General features: G+C 36.9%; 1 pseudogene; it reads left to right on the forward strand.

Annotated features, from left to right (window-relative positions):
• The first annotated feature begins 13,399 nt into the window (after window positions 1-13,399).
• LOC107768793 (protein FAR1-RELATED SEQUENCE 6-like) lies at window positions 13,400-15,485 on the forward strand (annotated as a pseudogene).
• The last annotated feature ends 2,762 nt before the right edge of the window (window positions 15,486-18,247 follow it).

Raw genomic sequence — 18,247 nt, forward strand, 5'->3', positions numbered from 1 at the left:
TATTATTACATTCCGTGGTTATGAAACTAGAGTAGATCTCTTATTGCTCGAGATGACCGATTTTGAAATTATTCTGGATATGGACTGGTTATCTCCATATCATGCTATTCTAGATTGTCATGCCAAAATAGTTACCTTGGCTATTCCATCTTTGCCTAGGCTGGAGTGAAATGGTTCGTCGGTTAGTTTATTTAATCAGGTTATTTCTTTTATAAAGGCTCAACACATGGTTGAGAAGGGTTTTTTGGCTTATCTAGCTATGTTCAGGATACTACTGTAGAGACTCTGACTATTGATTCAGTGCCAGTGGTTCGGGAGTTCTCCGATGTATTTCCTTCAGATCTTCCAAGTATGCCACCTGATCGGGATATTGATTTCTGTATTGACTTGGCTCCAGATACTCAGCCTATATCTATTCCACTGTATCGCATGGCTCTGAAAGAATTGAAAGAGTTGAAAGAATAGCTTGAAGAGTTACTAGCCAAAGGGTTCGTCAAACCGAGTGTATCGCCTTAGGGTGCACCAGTATTATTTGTGAAGAAGAAAGATGGCACAATGCAAATGTGTATTGACTATTGCCAATTCAAGAAAGTTACTATTAAGAACAAGTACTCGTTGCCGTGTATTGATGACCTATTTGACCAGTTGCAGGGTGCTAGGGTGTTCTCTAAGATCGACTTGAGGTCGGGGTATCATCAGTTAAAGATTCGAGATTCGGATGTTCCGAAAACTGCTTTCCGTACTAGATATGGTCATTATGAGTTTCTGGTAATGTCTTTCGGTTTAACTAATGCCCCGACAGCATTTATGGATCTGATGAACGGGGTATTCATGCCATATATTGATTTGTTTGTCATTGTCTTCATTGATGACATTTTGATCTACTCGCGCAGTAAGGAGGAACATGAGCAGCATATGAGAGTAGTGGTTCAGACATTGTGGGAACAAAAGCTATATGCTAAGTTCTCTAAATGTGAGTTTTGGCTAGAGTCTGTAGCATTTTTAGGACATATTATATCGGGCGAAGGTATTAAAATTGATCCCAAAAAGATTGAGGTTGTTCAGAATTGGCATTGACCCACTTCGGCGATTGAGATCGGGAGTTTTCTGGATTTAGCAGGTTATTATCGTCGATTTGTGGAAGGTTTTTCATCTATTGCAGCACCTTTGACCAAATTAACCCAGAAGGGTGTTCAGTTCCGATGGTCCGATGATTGTGAGGCAATCTTTCAGAAGCTCAAGACAACATTGACTACTGCACCAGTGTTAGTGTTACCTTCCGGTTTGGGAATGTATATAGTGTATTGCGATGCTTCACGCGTTGGTTTGGGTTGTGTATTAATGCAGGAAGGGAGAGTTATTGCATATGCTTCACGTCAGTTGAAGCCCTACGAGCAGAATTATCCAGTACATGATTTGGAGTTAGCTGCGATTGTTCACGCTCTTAAGATTTGGAGGCATTATCTTTATGGGGTGTCCTGTGAAGTTTATACTGATCATCGCAGTTTGCAGCATTTATTCAAGCAGAGGGACCTAAATTTGAGGCAGCGCAGATGGCTGGAATTACTAAAAGATTATGATATTACTATCCTATATCATCCAGGTAAAGCAAATATAGTTGCAGATGCCTTGAGTAGAAAGGCGGAGAGTATGGGTAGTTTGGCTTTCATTTCAGCAGAAGAGAGGCCATTAGCTTTGGATATCCAGTCCTTGGCCAACAGACTTGTACGGCTAGATATTTCAGAGCCCAGCCGAGTTCTTGCATGTGTCGTTGCTCAGTCTTCACTATTTGAGCAGATCAAGGCTCGCCAGTATGATGACCCACACTTAATGGTTCTATACGAGGTGGTGCCAAGGAAGTTACTATTGGTGCGGATGGTGTTCTGCGACTCCAGGATCGTCTGTGTGTTCCTAATGTGGATGAACTGAGGAAAAAGATCCTGGATGAGGCACACAGTTCTCGGTACTCTATTCATCTAGGTGCAGCGAAGATGTATCGTGACTTGAGGTAGCATTATTGGTGGCGACGAATGAAAAAGGACATAGTTGAGTATATAACTAGGTGTCTAAATTGCCAGCAAGTTAAATATGAGCACCAGAGGCCAGGTGGCCTACTTCAGCAGATGACCATACCAGAGTGGAAATGGGAATGAATTACTATGGACTTTGTAGTTGGGTTGCCGCGGACCTTGAGGAAGTTTGATGCAGTTTGGGTGATTGTTGACAGATTGACCAAGTCGGCACATTTTATTCCTGTTGTGACTACGTATACTTCAGAGAGGTTGGCCCAGATTTATATTCAGGAGATAGTTCGGTTGCAATATGTGCCAATTTCTATCATATTAGATAGAGGCCCTCAGTTTACTTCACATTTTTGGAGAGCAGAACAGAGTGATTTAGGGACCTGTGTAGAGCTCAACACAACCTTTCATCGGCAGACCGACGGGCAGTCAGAGCGGACAGTTCAGATTTTGGAGGATATGCTCAGGGCATATGTGATTGACTTTGGAGGTCAGTGGGATCGTTTCCTACCTTTAGTCGAGTTTGCTTATCATAACAGTTACCAATCCAGCATCGAGATGGCTCCATTTGAGGCATTATATGGCCGTCGATGCCGTTCACCTATCGGATGGTTTGAGCCCGGTGAGGCTAAGTTATATGGTACTGATTTGGTAAAGGATGCCTTGAAAAAGGTAAAGTTGATTCAGGAGCGACTCCGTACAGCACAGTCCAGACATAAGAGTTGCGCGGATCAGAAAGCGCGTGATTTATCATTTATGGTAGGTGAAAAAGTTCTCTTGAAGGTTTCGCCGATGAAGGGAATTATGAGATTCGGGAAGAAGGGCAAGTTGAGCCCAAGGTTTATAGGCCCATTTGAGGTGTTGAGACGAGTAGGGGAGGTTGCTTATGAGCTTGCATTACCTCCCAGTCTATCGGGAGTTCATCCAGTTTTCCATGTATCTATGCTCCGGAAGTATCATGCTGACCTATCACATGTGTTGGACTTTAGCACAGTTCAGCTAGATAAAAGTTTGGGTTATGAAGAAGAGCCATTTGGCATTGTTGATAAACAAGCTCGCCGGTTGAGGTCCAAGAGGATTTCTGCAGTAAAGGTCCAGTGGAAGGGCCAACCAGTCGAGGAAGCGACTTGGGAGACCGAGGAGGACATGAGGAGCAAATATCCACACTTATTTAACACTCCAAGTATTATTCTAAACCTGTTCGAGGACGAACGTTTGTTTAAGAGGTGGAGAATGAAATGACCCAACCAGTCATTTTAACTTTTAGAAACCCGTTTCCTAAAATAAAACTCCCTGAACATGCTTTTATTAATTTATGACTCACGGGGATGGTTGGTTCGGGATTTGGAAGTGTGTGGGTTGAAATCGGAACACTTGGTTCCTTAAGTTAGCTTTAAATGGATAAGTTTGACTTCGGTCAACATTTTAAGAAAACGACCCTGGAATTGGGATTTGACAGTTCCAATAGGTTCGTATGATGATTTTAGACTTGGGCGTATGTCCGAATCGGATTTTGGATAACCCGGGAGTGTTTTGACGCTTAATAGTAAAAATCAACTATTGGAAAGTTTAAAATTCTTTAAATTTGGTTTGGAGTAGGATTTTGAGTAATTGAAATCCGTTTGGAATTCCGAGTTTGGGAATAGTTCCGTATAGTGATTTAAGACTTGCACGCAAATTTTCGTGTCATTCCGAGTAGTTTAAGTATATTTCAGCGCATCGGAAGTAATTTGAACAACTTGAAATTACGCGTTCTGAGTGTTCGAGCGAGTCCGTTTTATGATTTCAAACTTGTTGGTATGTTCGGGCGGGGTCCCGAGGACCCCGAGTGTCAATCGGAGGAGGCTCGGACCAAGTTGGAAGTTGGGAGCCAAAACTGAAGCTCCCAACTACTGTCAGAATCGCACCTGCGCTTGGCCAGTCGCAGGTGCGACATTCGCAGATGTGATAGAAGCTCGCAGGCGCGGCACTCGTAGATGCGAGATTTCTTCGTAGAAACGGAAAAGGAATGGGAGGCCTGCCACTGCAGGTGCGGAATATTGGGCGCACCTGCGAACGCGCAAATGCGATAATTGGCCAGTCGAGTGGAACTCGTACCTGCGAGGATTTTCCGCAGGTGCGGAGCTGCAGGTGCGTTCCAACCTCCGCAGGTGCGAAAGGCCTGTTTGGTAGAAAGCTTAAAAGAACGGGAATCCACCATTTTTGCCCAATTTCTCTCCATTTCTGGGCGATTTCATAGCTTTTGAGAAGGGGGTTTCAACTAGCAATTGAAAGGTAAGTTAATTCCATACCCCTTGAGTTAAATACATAGATTATAAGTAGATTATAATTAGTAAATCTTAGAAATCAAAGATTTAGATGAAAAACCTAGATTTTTATAAAAGTGAATTTTAACCACGAAAATAGTTATGGAATTGGGTAGAAATTATATATTTAAGTTCTTGAGATTATGGGTAACGTTTTCATCCAAACAATTTTAGAATCCGAGCACGTGGGCCGTGGGTGAATTTTAGGAATTTTACCATTTTGGATAAGGTAATTTATTTAATAGATAAATTTTGAATCATTTAGCATATATTAATTATTATGTATAATATTTGGATAGTTTCGGATCTTTCGGCGTCGAATCGAGAATTCAGCGCGACGTGGTAATCGGAAAGTGAACTTTGAGACGAGGTAAGTCTCTTGTCTAATCTTGTGAGGGGAAAATTACCCCATAGGGATTAAATTGAATAATTGTTGCTAATTGCGGGAGCTACGTACGCACGAGGTGACGAGAGTCCGTGCGTAGCTACTATTAATGCTAAAGTCCGGGTAGTTTAGGACTCAAAGCATGAATTACTTGTGTACATTGTATTCTTTGTGTTAATTAAATTTTAATTGATATATATGAATATATTGTGAATTGTTAGATAAAGATATTAAAGGATGGAAATCTCATATGCTTGATTTTCTGTTTAAATTAATTAATTGTTAAAAAAAATTATTCTTCCTCCCGAATTTATCTTATAATAAATATACTCTCCTTCCGGAGGTACATAAAAAAATGTCCTCACGTCAGAATAGATGCATCTATGGATCGTGCCGCACGTCCCTCGGCAGTGTACACGACACTTTGGATCGGGCCGTACGTCCTCGGCAGAAATCGTGCTTAATAATAATATTTACACGATACTTTAATAGTTATTTCAGCTTGCGAAGCTAATTGATAAATTGGAGAATCCTTGAAATTTAATGAATTATTATTTCTACTTGTTAAGGAATTAATTGTTATTCCTGTAAATGAGATTAATTGATAAATTAGAAATTATTTAAATTTAAGGAATTTAATTAATATATTGAGAATTGTTGCATTTGAAGGAATATGATTATTTCCGCTGATTTAAATAAATTATTATAAATTCTGTGAATCATGCTGATTTAGATATTCTAGTTGTATTTCAGTTTTTATTATTGACTCATAGTGAGTGTCAAAGTCGGTCATCTCGTCTCTACCACTTCGAGATTAGGCTTGATACTTACTGGATACACGTTATTTACGTACTCATACTATACTTGCTGTACTTTTTGTGCAGGACCTGAGGCAAGTACTAGTGGGGGACCTATCGTCTTATACCCACGTTATCCAGGAGCGTAGTGGTGAGCTGCCTTTCTGAGCCGTTCTGCAGCTACTAGTGTCTCTCCTTGTATTTTTTTTTATTCTGTCTATTTTTATTTCAGACAGTATTTGAGGCTTTGTATAATCTACTAGATGTTCATATACTTGTGACACCAGGTCTTGGCACACACATTGATTGGTATTTTATTATTATTTTTGGTTTTAAATTTTGTCAATGTATGCTTAATTTATTAAGTTGGCTTGCCTAGCTGTAGTGTTGGGCGCCATCACGACCTATATATGAAATTGGGTCGTGACATTCTTAGTGAAGAGATCCTGAGATATGAAGAAGTTAGGGAAAAAGGTAGCATAACAGTTCAAGCTCTTTATCAACTTTGAAACAGACAAGAGATTGAACTTAAATTCTGGCACACATAATACATTCTCAAGTAGATCACCTCCGGTTAATTGATAATTTCATATCTGAATTATGGCTGCAGCCTCTCCATTTGGCAATTGCACAGTTCCAGAATTTTCTACCATTGTGCCATTACATAAAGCATTTTTATCTCTAATCATGTGATTTGTTGCCCCGTATCTACTATCCATTTTAAGTCAGCCTCATTGATTGAAGAGACCATACCTACCATGTTTGCATTATGTTCAGTCATTGGAGATTTGCTCAGCATGTTTAAGATCTGTTGGTACTGCTTTTGCGTAAAGTGTGGTGCCTGTGGTCTGTTCCAGCGTATTGAAGCATGGTGTTTTCACCATTGCTCAAGTTTCCTCCTACTGCATTAGCCTTCTTTTTTCCCTGGATATCCTATGATCTTGTAGCAGTTCTCTTTAAGATGCCCCTTCATATGACAAAACTCATTGCATCAGTTTGTTGCAGTTATCCTTCGTGTGTCCTTTCATATTGCAAAAATCACAATACACAGATGGCTTTCTCTGCTTCTGTAATCCATTTCTTACAGTGAAAAGAGTTGTTGGCTCCATATGTTCATTCTAATTGTAAGCTCCTTCTCCAACTAGTTTTTGACTTTCATCTTGCACAATTAATGCATAACAGGTCATTTTAGCAGAAAAAACTAAAAAGATACTAGTTCCCTTATTTTCTCTTCGTTGTATACTAGTTTCCTTTTAGTTATTTCTTTTTTATTCATTTACAACTTATTTATTTTTCTAACTCCTTTCGTCCAATAAAAAAATTTCTAGTCAACAGTTTTTTTAACAGAAGAAAAGGCAAGGGAAATTTAGACTTCCCTCTTTTATATTTACAAGCCTTTTACGTTAAAATTCAGTTAGTGCGTTGAATCGAAAATTTTCAAAATTAACAGCTTCTTTTTTTTAACTAGAAATGAAAAACATATTTTACACCAACCTAATGAACAAATCCGTGACTTTTGTCAACGATAGGTGCAAATCAGATCTTGGGCAAGCTAGCTGTAGATCAGAATATATAAAATGGAATTATTTCAAAGACCTTCGAAAATTGTGGCACAAGAAGTGCGGTTGGAATTATTTAAGATATATTCGGTTTTAGGGTCATGAGACTGTTCAACCATTTATGTGCAATGTATAACATTTAGCATAATTTCAAATAAGTATTCATTGATTTTCTCTTTTTCTTGTCCTAGTATTCCTAAAAGTAGGATCTCAACTTTTGCTAAATCAAACTACAAAAGTCAATTTGTTTCTCGTGTAACAAACACACACTAAAAAAAGAATAAATGTGATAGTAATGACAATTTGATATCTAATATTAATGATAACTTAATTTCTCATTTTATAGAAATAGTAAACCAGTAATTAAAATCAGATTACAATTTAATGCTTTCATATTGAATAATAGAAAAAGTAACTTAATGCATTTTTGCTCCTATGACATCATCAGTTGCGTCACTTTGGGTATTAGCAAAGCACTCAAAGTTCGTCATATTAACAAAATTGTACTGCACAACTAAAGTAAAAAAGAACTAGTCAATGGGCAAAATGATTTTTGAAACTAGTGGCCAGTAAACATCTTTAGGAAGATCCAACGCATTCCAAAAAGGGGCTTTAGCATTAGTGTTATATTTTGAAAGCAAAGAAAATAAGTGGAGTAATAAAGACATATACATAGGGGTAAAATAGACCTTCGAAAACAGCGGCACAAGGGGTTAGGTTGTAATTAAATTAATACATTTAACATCAACTCATGAAAACTGTCCAATTTTAATTTGGTAGCTAATTTAATTCAAGTGGACCACGTTGAAAATGGTTTTGATTCAAGTGGACCACGTTGAAAATGATAAATAGAGATCAGTTCCTTCTCATTTTTACATCAATCTTTTATTAATTCTTTTTGTGTATTGTAAGAAAAATATTGAGAGTATGAAAAATTATTAGAGAAGTGAATATTAAGAAACACTTGTGTAAAATTTCTCCCTAAATTTGTGAGAAATTCTCTTAGGTATATATATCCTAGTTATATTAGATATACATATCTACTTTTATACTTTTATGTATAGACTTGATTTAGTAGGACTCGATGAAGATATATTTGTTCGAACCACGTAAAAAGCTCAGAGTAAGTGGATTCTTTTTTTGTTATTCAAATTGCATCGGATCAGATTCAATGCTGAGGGCAAAATGTATGCCCAATTTGTAGGATGATTGAGACGGAAATTAGCAAATTTTTGTACGTCGTGAAGCTGAAGGACATGAACAACAAATCATCGTCCTTTACCTTCCGGACCTCATAAAAGTACTCAATTTCCGTCTTCTATCTCCTGACAATTTGGGCATTTCATTATGCCCTTCGCATTGAATTCGGATCCGATGCAGTCTGCATAACAAAGAAAAAATCCATTATTTGCAAGGAAATTCCGCTTTTGTCGAGCTAAAGCTAATCGAAGATGTCCATATATCACAACATATTTGACTTGGGAAACATTAATGGGATTTTGAGATATTTAGAATGATTCCTTCTAAAGTGTTGAGTTTATATCTTCATCTTTTAATATCCTCCTTTATTCATATATATTTTATTCAATTCATTCATATATCTGTTTTGCTTCTCTACCTACATTTTTTGAAAAAGTATACACTGGTTATATATTGCCTCGCCGCAAAGTGGATGCTAAGCTATTATTTTAATATGCTAAAATATATACATCGATTATACATTAATCGGATTTTGAAAAAGTGCTTGTTGCTACCGCCTTTTATCACCCTTCTCTTCGTGGTGAATCCAGAATTTTAAAGTCATTGGTGCTCGCCGATTAAAATTTCAAAAGAAGAGGAAAATAGAGTTTAGTTGTGGGTGCTCACTCAATATTTATCTAAATATTTGTATAAATTGCCTATGTAAAATACTAAATATGATCAAAGGTAATGGATGCTTAAGTACCCACAAGTGTGTATGTAGATACTTCTCTTTAGATGTTCAAGTTTAAAATTAAACTAAAATATTTTCAATATGGGAACGATTTTGATTAATTGTATACCGACTCATCATGAGACTTGCCTGTTTGGCTAAGCTTCTCCAAAAAAAAAAAGTGCTTTTTTTTTTCAAAAAAAAGTGCTTTTTTTTTTTCAAAAATAATTGCTTTTTTTTTTTTTCAAAGTTGAAGTATTTGGCCAAGCTTTTGGAAGAAAAAAAAATGTTCTTGAGGAGAAGCAGAAGCAGCTTTGGAGAAGCAGAAAAAATACTAGTTGTTGCTCAAAAGTATTTTTCAACTTAATTAGCCAAACACAAACTGCTTCTCACCAAAAGTACTTTTGAGAAAAAAACACTTCTCAAAATAAGCTGATTTTTGAAGCTTGACCAAAAAGGCTATTAATTTAGATAAAGGATCAGTGAACTCATGGAAATCTCCAAACTCCAAACATTTCCTTTTGTCAGATTTGCGTATCAAAATCATCTTTCTGGCCCGTTTGGGGAGCCCAAATCATCTTTCTGGCCCGTAACTAAAATGACGCCAGAGTATTTTTTTCGTTTTTAAATCCTTCCCAAATTAGGTGGAGTTGGTTTAAGCAAGTCTCACTTGTCGGCAGTTTCACTCAGCTTCGAGGCCGCTCCTCTCCATCCTCTCCGACGAATTGAGTTGTAAGTCCCCCCTCCCAGTTCTTTAAAATAAACATTAATTTTTATATGTGATGATGGCTCCAAGATTGTGGTGCTACATTAATTACGATTCAATTTCGTCAAAAAAGAAAAGAAAAAAATACTATCATCTTGTTTCGAGTTTTTAGTTCTTCAAATAAAAGTAACAAATTAAATTTATCTACTCTTCTAATAATCACAGACACTGGTTTCAATCTCTAAAAAATTTCAAACACAAGCATTTAATTAAAAGACCCCGTAAATTCAGAATATGAGTCTTTTGTGCTTAAGCTAATAAACTGAGAACTTGGTAATTAATTTTTGTAACAGCTAATAATTAGAGTGCACCACATTATTCTGAAATTTTGTTTTTTATCCTATCCATGAGCTCTTCAAGTTAGTCGTTTATTAGAAAATTTGTTAGCTAATATTTGTAACAGTATGTAATTATAGAGCTCACTGAAGGTTCTTCTTAGTGTTTATACAGTCTTTAAAATGTTGCAGATAATCTATAGGTTGTTTGTAGTGTGTGGCCCGAAGCAGTTGTTTCAAGCTAAACGAACATGATTGTTGTAATGACCCAACCGGTCATTTTAACTTTTAGAACTTCGTTCCCTAAAATAAAACTTCTCGTATATGCTTTTAATAATTTATGACTTGCGGGGATGGTTGGTTTGGGATTTGGAAGTGTTTGGGTTGAAACCGGAACACTTGGTTCCTTAAGTTGGCCTTAAAGTGCTAAATTTGACTTCGGTCAATATTTTGAGAAAATGACCCCGGAATAGAATTTTGACGATTCCAACAGCTCTGTATGGTGATTTTGGATTTAGGAACGTGTTCGAAATTTTATTTGAAAGTCCGTAGTTAAATTAGGCTTGAAATGGATAAAATAGGAATTTAAGTTTGGAAGTTTGACTAGGGAGTTGACTTTTTGATATCGGAGTCGTAATCTAGTTCTGAAAATTTTCATAGCTCCGTTATATCATTTATGATTTGTGTGCAAAATTTTAGGTCAATCGAACTTGAATTGATAGGTTTTGGTACATAATGTAGAAGTTGAAAATCTTAAGTTTCATTAAGCTTGAATTGAGGGATGATTCGTGGTTTTAGCGTTGTTTGGTGTGATTTGAGGGTTCGACTAAGTTCATATGATGTTTTGGGACTTGTTGGTATAATTAGTTGAGGTCCCGAGGGGCTAGGGTGAATTTCGGACAACTAACGGATCACTTTTGGCCTTTGAAACACTGCTGATAGCTGCTGGTATTTTCTTCTGGTATCCTTATACGCGATCACGTAAGTTGGTCTGCGATCGTGTAGGGTTAATTTAGGCAGCTGAAAATTTGTTCACTGCGATCGCGTGGATCCATCCGCGATCGCGTAGGATTGGCCAGTGTGTGTATCGCGATCACGTATCATTGTGTTGAGATCGCATAAGGGAAATTTGGTAGGAAGCTGGGCCACACCTTTGTGTTACGCGATCGCGTGAAGAGGGATGCGATCGCGTAGAGTCCTCGCGTGGGACTTGATGCGATTGCGTATGGTTAATGTTTGGGCAGAAATTTTGTGCTACGCGATCGCGTGAGTAAGTTCGCAATTACGTAGAAGAAATCACTGGGTAGAGAGTTTAAGTTCTGTATTTTTAACGATTTGGAGCTCGGATTTAGGGGATATTTGGGAGATTTTCAGAGAAAATAACGGGATAAGTGTTTCTAACTCAATATTGGTTAAATTACCCGAATACATCACTATATTTATCATTTAATTGGTGAATTGAGTTGGAAAAGTTTGAAAAACCTCTTGGATAGATTTAAGGATTTGAGGGCCGAATTGTTATCAGAATTTAGTGATTTTGATATGGGTAGACTCGTGGTTGAATGGATGTTCATATTTCATAACTTTCGCCGGATTCCGAGACGTGGGTCCCACAGATGAATTTTTAATTAATTTTAGAATTTTTATTCCAAATGTAGTATTTTCTTATAGAATTGATTCCTATAATTTTTAGTGATTGTATCGATTATTTTTGGCTAGATTCGAGCCAGACAGAGTTGGTTAATCGTGAAAAAGGCCTTATAGTGGATTAAATTGGAGCAAGACGAGGTAAGTCTCTTGTCTAATCTTGTGAGGGGGAAATTACCTCATAGGTGATTAAAATTAAATAATTGTTACTAATTGTGGGGGCTACGTACGCACGAGGTGACGAGAGTACGTGCGTTGCTACTATTAATGCTAAAGTCCGAGTTGTTTAGAACTCAAAACATGAATTACTTGTGTAAATTGTATTCTTTGTTTAATTAACATTATTTGATATATACATATATTGTGAATTGTTAGATAAAAATATTAAAGGATGAAAATCTCATATACTTGATTTTCTGTTTAAATTAATTAATTGTTAAGAGAAATTGTTCTTCCTCCCGAATTTATCTTATAATAAATATACTCTCCTTCTGGAGGTACATAAGAAAATGTCATTCTTTCTTGTGGAGCGGGCCGAACGCCTCGGCAAGATAGATGCATCTATGGATCGCGATGCATGTCTCTCGGCAGTGTACACGACACTCTGGATCGGGCCGTACGTCCTCGGCAGAAATCGTGCTTAATAATAATAATTACACGATACTTTAATAATTTATTTCAGCTTGCGAAGCTAATTAAAAAATCCTTGAAATTTAATGAATTATTATTCTTGCTTGTTAAAGAATTAATTTTTATTCCTATAAATGATATTTAATTGATAAATTAAAAATTATTTAAATTGAAGGAATTTAATATATATATTGAGAATTGTTGCATTTGAATGAATTTGATTATTTCCGCTGATTTAATAAATTATTTTAAATTTTGTAAATCATGTTGATTTAAATATCCTAATTGTATTTCAATTATTATTATTGACCAATAGTGAGTGTCAAAGTCGGCCATCTCGTCTCTACCACTTCGAGATTAGGTTCGATACTTACTGGGTACACGTTTACGTACTCATACTACACTTGCTGCACTTTTTGTGCAGGACCTGAGGCAAGTACTAGTGGGGGACCTATCGTCTTACACCCACGCTATCCAGGGACATAGTGGTGAGCTGCCTTTCTAAGCTGTACTGCAGCTACTAGTGTCTCTCCTTGTATCTTTTTATTCTGTCTATTTTATTTCAGACAGTATTTGAGATTTTGTATAATCTACTAGATGCTCATACACTTGTGACACCAGGTCTTGGCACACACATTGGTAGAATTTGGGCTTTATTATTTTTCTTGGTTTTAAATTTTGTCAATGAATGATTAATTTATTAACGGGGCTTGCCTAGGTGTAGTGTTGGGCGCCATCACGACCTATAGATGAAATTGGATCGTGACAATTGTGAGTGGATGTTGACCTGCATTTGTTGGGTTTAACAAAGTAATACAAAATTTAAGACTACGTTAAGTGATTATGGTTAGCTGTCAGTTGCTTTTATTAAGAGATAACGGCTGAGATGACGCCCTTTGTCATCTTAAAATTTAAGCCTAAGGTACATAATCAAATTCCATGTAGTGTTACTTGACAAAAAGGTTGAGATTGCTTGTGATATACCCAAGTTATTTATTATTACAAGCAGATAATCTGATTGACCTTTACGTGATTTTGTTCCAATGAGTAGAAGTTTAATTTGCTAATATATTTTATCTATTTGATACATCTCAATTTCAGATGGAAGAAGCTTCTCTTGATGGTGATCAAGATGTTACTGGGCAAGGCAGGGGGAGATTGCAAGAAATAGAGTCAGATAGGTTAGATGACCAGAACAGTGAGCAAATTGAGTCGGATGAATTATTTGCTCAATATGGTGGGCAAATAGAGTCAGATAGGTTAGATGATCAAAATGGTTTATTGATGGGCAGAAGGAATTTGTTGCCCCACAGTTAGGAATGGAGTTTGAATCGTATGATGATGCTTACAATTATTATAATTGTTATGCCAGGGAGATTGTTTTTCGTGTTAGAGTAAAGAATTCTTGGTTCAAAAGAAATAGTGGGGAGAAGTATGGTGCAGTGCTATGCTGCAGTAGCCGGGGCTTTAAGAGAATTAAAGATGTAAACCGGTTGTGTAAGGAAACTAGAACTGGTTGTCCTGCAATGATGAGGATGAGAATGGTGGACTCCAAAGGATGGAGAGTACTTGAAGTTACCCTTGAACATAATCATTTGTTAGGTGCAAAAGCATACAAGTCTATTAAGAAGACAGGTGCTGGAAATAAGAAAAGTTGGATTCGAACTATGATGCTGAAGTCCGAACAATCAAGTTATATCGGGCACTTGCAATTGATGTAGATGCGAATTGGAATGCCGATTTTAGTGCAAATAGGTGCAAAACTTCATCTGATTGTCACGATAAGCTGAACTTAAGAAAGGGAGACACGCAAGCCATGTATAATTATTTCTGTCGAATGCAATTGACAAACCCAAACTTCTTTTACTTGATGGGTCTGAATGATGAAGGGCAGTTGACGACTGTGTTCTGGAGTGATGTCAGGTAAAGGGCATATGCTTACTTCATTGATGTGATCTATTTTGATAATTCATATTTGTCCAACAAATATGAAATTCCTCTTGTGGCATTTGTGGGCACAAATAACCATGGTCAATCATTGTTGCTGGGTTGTGGCCAGCTTGCGGGCGAGGCAAAAGCCTCTTATATTTGGGTGTGTGTTCAAAGCTTCGCTCACCTGCTCACTTGGATGTTTCCCTCAAAAAATTATTATAGAAAGATGCAAGATTTTGGAGAGTGCTATAAGTGAGGTGTTTCCGAGGTCTTTTCATCGTTTTACTCTATCACACATCATGAGGGAAGTTCCAGAAAAGTTGGGAGGGTTGCGTAACTATGATGCTATTAGAAAGGCATTAATTAAAATAATATATGAGGCTCTGAAGCCATTTGATTTCGAAGCAGCATGGAGATTTATTATCCAAAGATTTGGAGTTGGTGATCATTAATGGCTTCTTTCACTCTATGACGGCCAAGCTAAATGGGCTCCAGTTTATTTGAAAGACACTTTTTTTGCTGGAATGACCACTGCAAGGTGTAACGAGACATTGACTGCTTTTTTCAATAAATATTTGCACAAGCAAACTCCTCTAAAAGAGTTTCTTGAGAAATATGAATTAGCTTTGCAGAAAAAAAACAAGGAAGAAGCGGTTGCAGATACAGAGTCGAGAAACTCGAACCCTGAACTCAAAACAAGATATTCCTTTGAGTTGCAGCTTCCAAAAGTGTACACTAGAGAGATCTTCAATAGATTTCAGTTAGAGGTGGAGGAGATGTATTCTTGTTTCGGCACAACACAGTTACATGTTGACGGGCAAATGACAACATTTTTGGTGAAGGAGAATGTTTTGGGAGAGGGAAATAGGAGAGAGATACGGGATTATGAAGTTCTGTACAACAGAGCAGCAACCGAAGTTCGTTGTATTTGCAGCTGCTTCAACTTCTATTGATATCTGTGCAGGCATGCATTTTGTGTGTACTGAACTACAATGGTGTGGAAGAGATCCCTTCAAAGTCCATTTTATCACGGTTGGAAAAATGATTACAAGCGATTATGTGCATCAGATCTTGAATCCAGTTCTACTGAGTCCACTGAACACGTTCATGGTTTAGCCAATTGTATAGAAGTGCATTACAAGTGGTGGAGGAAGGGGTGATTTCCCTAGATCATTAGAAAATAGCTCTAAATGCATTTAAAGAGTCTCTGAACAGAGTTCACCGCATTGAAGAAAACATAAATGTTATGGAATGAAAAAAAAAAAAAATAAAATTTTGTGGCACGTGAACACAGGCGCTCGCCGGAACCCTAGCTTCTGTTGGGCGCGTGAGGGGGCCTACGACGACTGATTTTTTTTCTGTCCAGGATGTTTCTCATTGCCGCTCTGATACCATGTGAGAAATAGCAAGGGAAAAATATACTATTGATATGTTTTATGAAGTGTTTTACAATAGCGCTATTTATATACAATGTTTACATATACCTAAAACCTTCTCGATCGATGTGGAACACTATACATAAACTAACTCTAACACTTGTTATGCTCATCATCCTTGCTCATCATTTCGACATTGTAGTGAACTAGATATGTTTACTTTGTTTAATCGCGTGATGATAAATTACCTTTGCATACTTTATTACAGACAAAAGATCGATATTCTTTCTTGTACTCACTGTTCTGCCCTTATTTTAGATTAAAAAAAAACTCTTCAGTTTTTATATCCTTGCCACTTTAGTTTTTCTATATGAAAAGCTTTAACACAAAATTGGGTATTTTGCAGGGAAGAAAATCGAATTTATTATGGTTGGTGGCAGGGTATGGCTCTCTAACACTGTTCTTTGGTGTAACTGTCTCAAGTGTGATCTTGATAAAGACGTTTTTTTTTAATCCTAGACATCAGCCTTTGTGGCAGACATACAAAAGATAGTAAAACGCAATCAAAGGGGAAGAAGATTGAGGCAGAGTAGGAATAAGCCGTCCAATAAGCAGAAATAACTGTCATAAAAGTATTCAAGTGTAGGTGAAAAGGAAAGTCGAAGTATCAAATGTGCAATTTTGTCAACTTTAAGGAAGTGGCAGCAGTTAGTGTTTTTTGTTATGGTAAAAATTGGTAGTACTATTATCACGATCCAAAATTCACTAGATCGTGATGGCGCCTAACGTCGCCGTCAAGCAAGCCAACGGTAATTTTCTAATTCAATTACCCATCTTTATTACCTTTGAAACCAAAATTTCCATTAACGAATTAGTATAAAATAGGATTTACAGAGTAAAACAATGATGGCTATGTGAACTACCATACCAAACATCCAGTAGGAACCCCCAAAACCCGGTGTCACAAGTACATGAACATCAACTAAAAAAAATATGATAAATGCAACATCTGTCTAGAATACAAATTAGACAGGAGTACATAAATAACTTTGATGGAGACTCTGTAGCTGCGGATTCGTAGCATGGAATGCAGCTCGCCGTAAGTCCCAGCGATAGCTGTGCCTATACGCCCAAAAGATCACTAGACATACATGTACCTGCACAAAAATATACAGCAAGTGTAGTATGAGTACGTAAACAACGTGTACCCAGTAAGTATCAAATCTAATCTCGAAGTAGTGACAAGAGGTCGACATTTGACACTCACTATGGGTCAATAATATTAAAATAGAAATATTTAAATAAACATGGTTTATGTGAATAACAATAGTTTTCTTAACAAGCGAAAATAAATAATTCTTTCAAATTCAATAATTTTCCATTAATCATTTATCTTCACAAGTTGCAATAAAATGTCAAGGCATCGTGTAATTTTTATTATTAAGCACGATTTATGCCGAGGTCGTTCGGCCCGATCCATAGTGTCGTGTACACTGTCGAGGTATCACGACCCCAAATTCCCTCTGTAGGATGTCGTGATGGCACCTAGTCTCTAAGACTAGGTAAGCCTATCAATGTGGAATAATAATAAATATATGAAATAAATAAACTACAATTCAAACTCCCAAAACCCGGTAGAAATAAGTCACAAGCTTCTAAGAATTTATTCTCTATGTCTCTATACATTAGAGTCTAAAGCAAATAAGGAAGACAACATAGTAAGATAGAAGGGGACTCCGGAGTCTGCGGACGCTGGCAGATATACCTCGAAGTCTCCTCGTACAGCTAGTTTACTGATGTGTGGTCTGATAAGATGTACCTGAATCTGCACAAAAAGATGTGCAGAAGTGTAGTATGAGTAAACCACAGCGGTACTCAGTAAGTGCCAAGCCTAACCTCGGTAGAGTAGTGACGAAATCAGGTCAGGCTCTACTAGAGAATAAATAATGGCATGGTAAAATATTTAAATAATATTATAAGATAAAATGACAGTGAAAATGAATCAAGTAGTATATCACATTTAATTACATCAAATAATGGCAAATAAATACCTCGTTGAAACAAAACAGAATTCTTTTCAACTTTAAGAAAATCACAATAATAATCAAAGGCAACTGCGGCCATAAATCAATATCAACAAGGGCACTCCCGAGGTACCGCCTCGTAGTCCCAAATCATAAATAAATTCACAATATCTCATTTCCTTATCTCACCGCGGAAGCCTTCACAATTTATTTTAAAGAAAATATTTTTTCTGAAATAGCATCCCACATTTTAGCCATCCTTATCACACTGCATGACTTCTAGTAGTTCCCCCTACTATCCACGCGTATCAAGCCACCCTTATCTCACCTCATGTGTTTCAATACCCAAACCTTATACCACCACATGCGTATCAATATCACAATTTGTACCTCAAGTGCTCAAATAATTTAACTTGTCAAAATAATTCAACAACAATATTTTTCTACAATAAAGAGCTCACGGCTCATGCCAAAATAAATCATCAATAATATTTTTCCACAATAAAGAGCTCACGGCTCATGTCAAAATAATTCAACAATAATATTTTTTCACAATAAAGAGCTCACGGCTCATGTCAAAATAATTCAACAATAAAATTTTTCCACAATAAAGAGCT

Source organism: Nicotiana tabacum, chromosome 4 (assembly GCF_000715075.1).
Source record: "Nicotiana tabacum cultivar K326 chromosome 4, ASM71507v2, whole genome shotgun sequence".
Classification (NCBI taxonomy): domain Eukaryota; kingdom Viridiplantae; phylum Streptophyta; class Magnoliopsida; order Solanales; family Solanaceae; genus Nicotiana; species Nicotiana tabacum.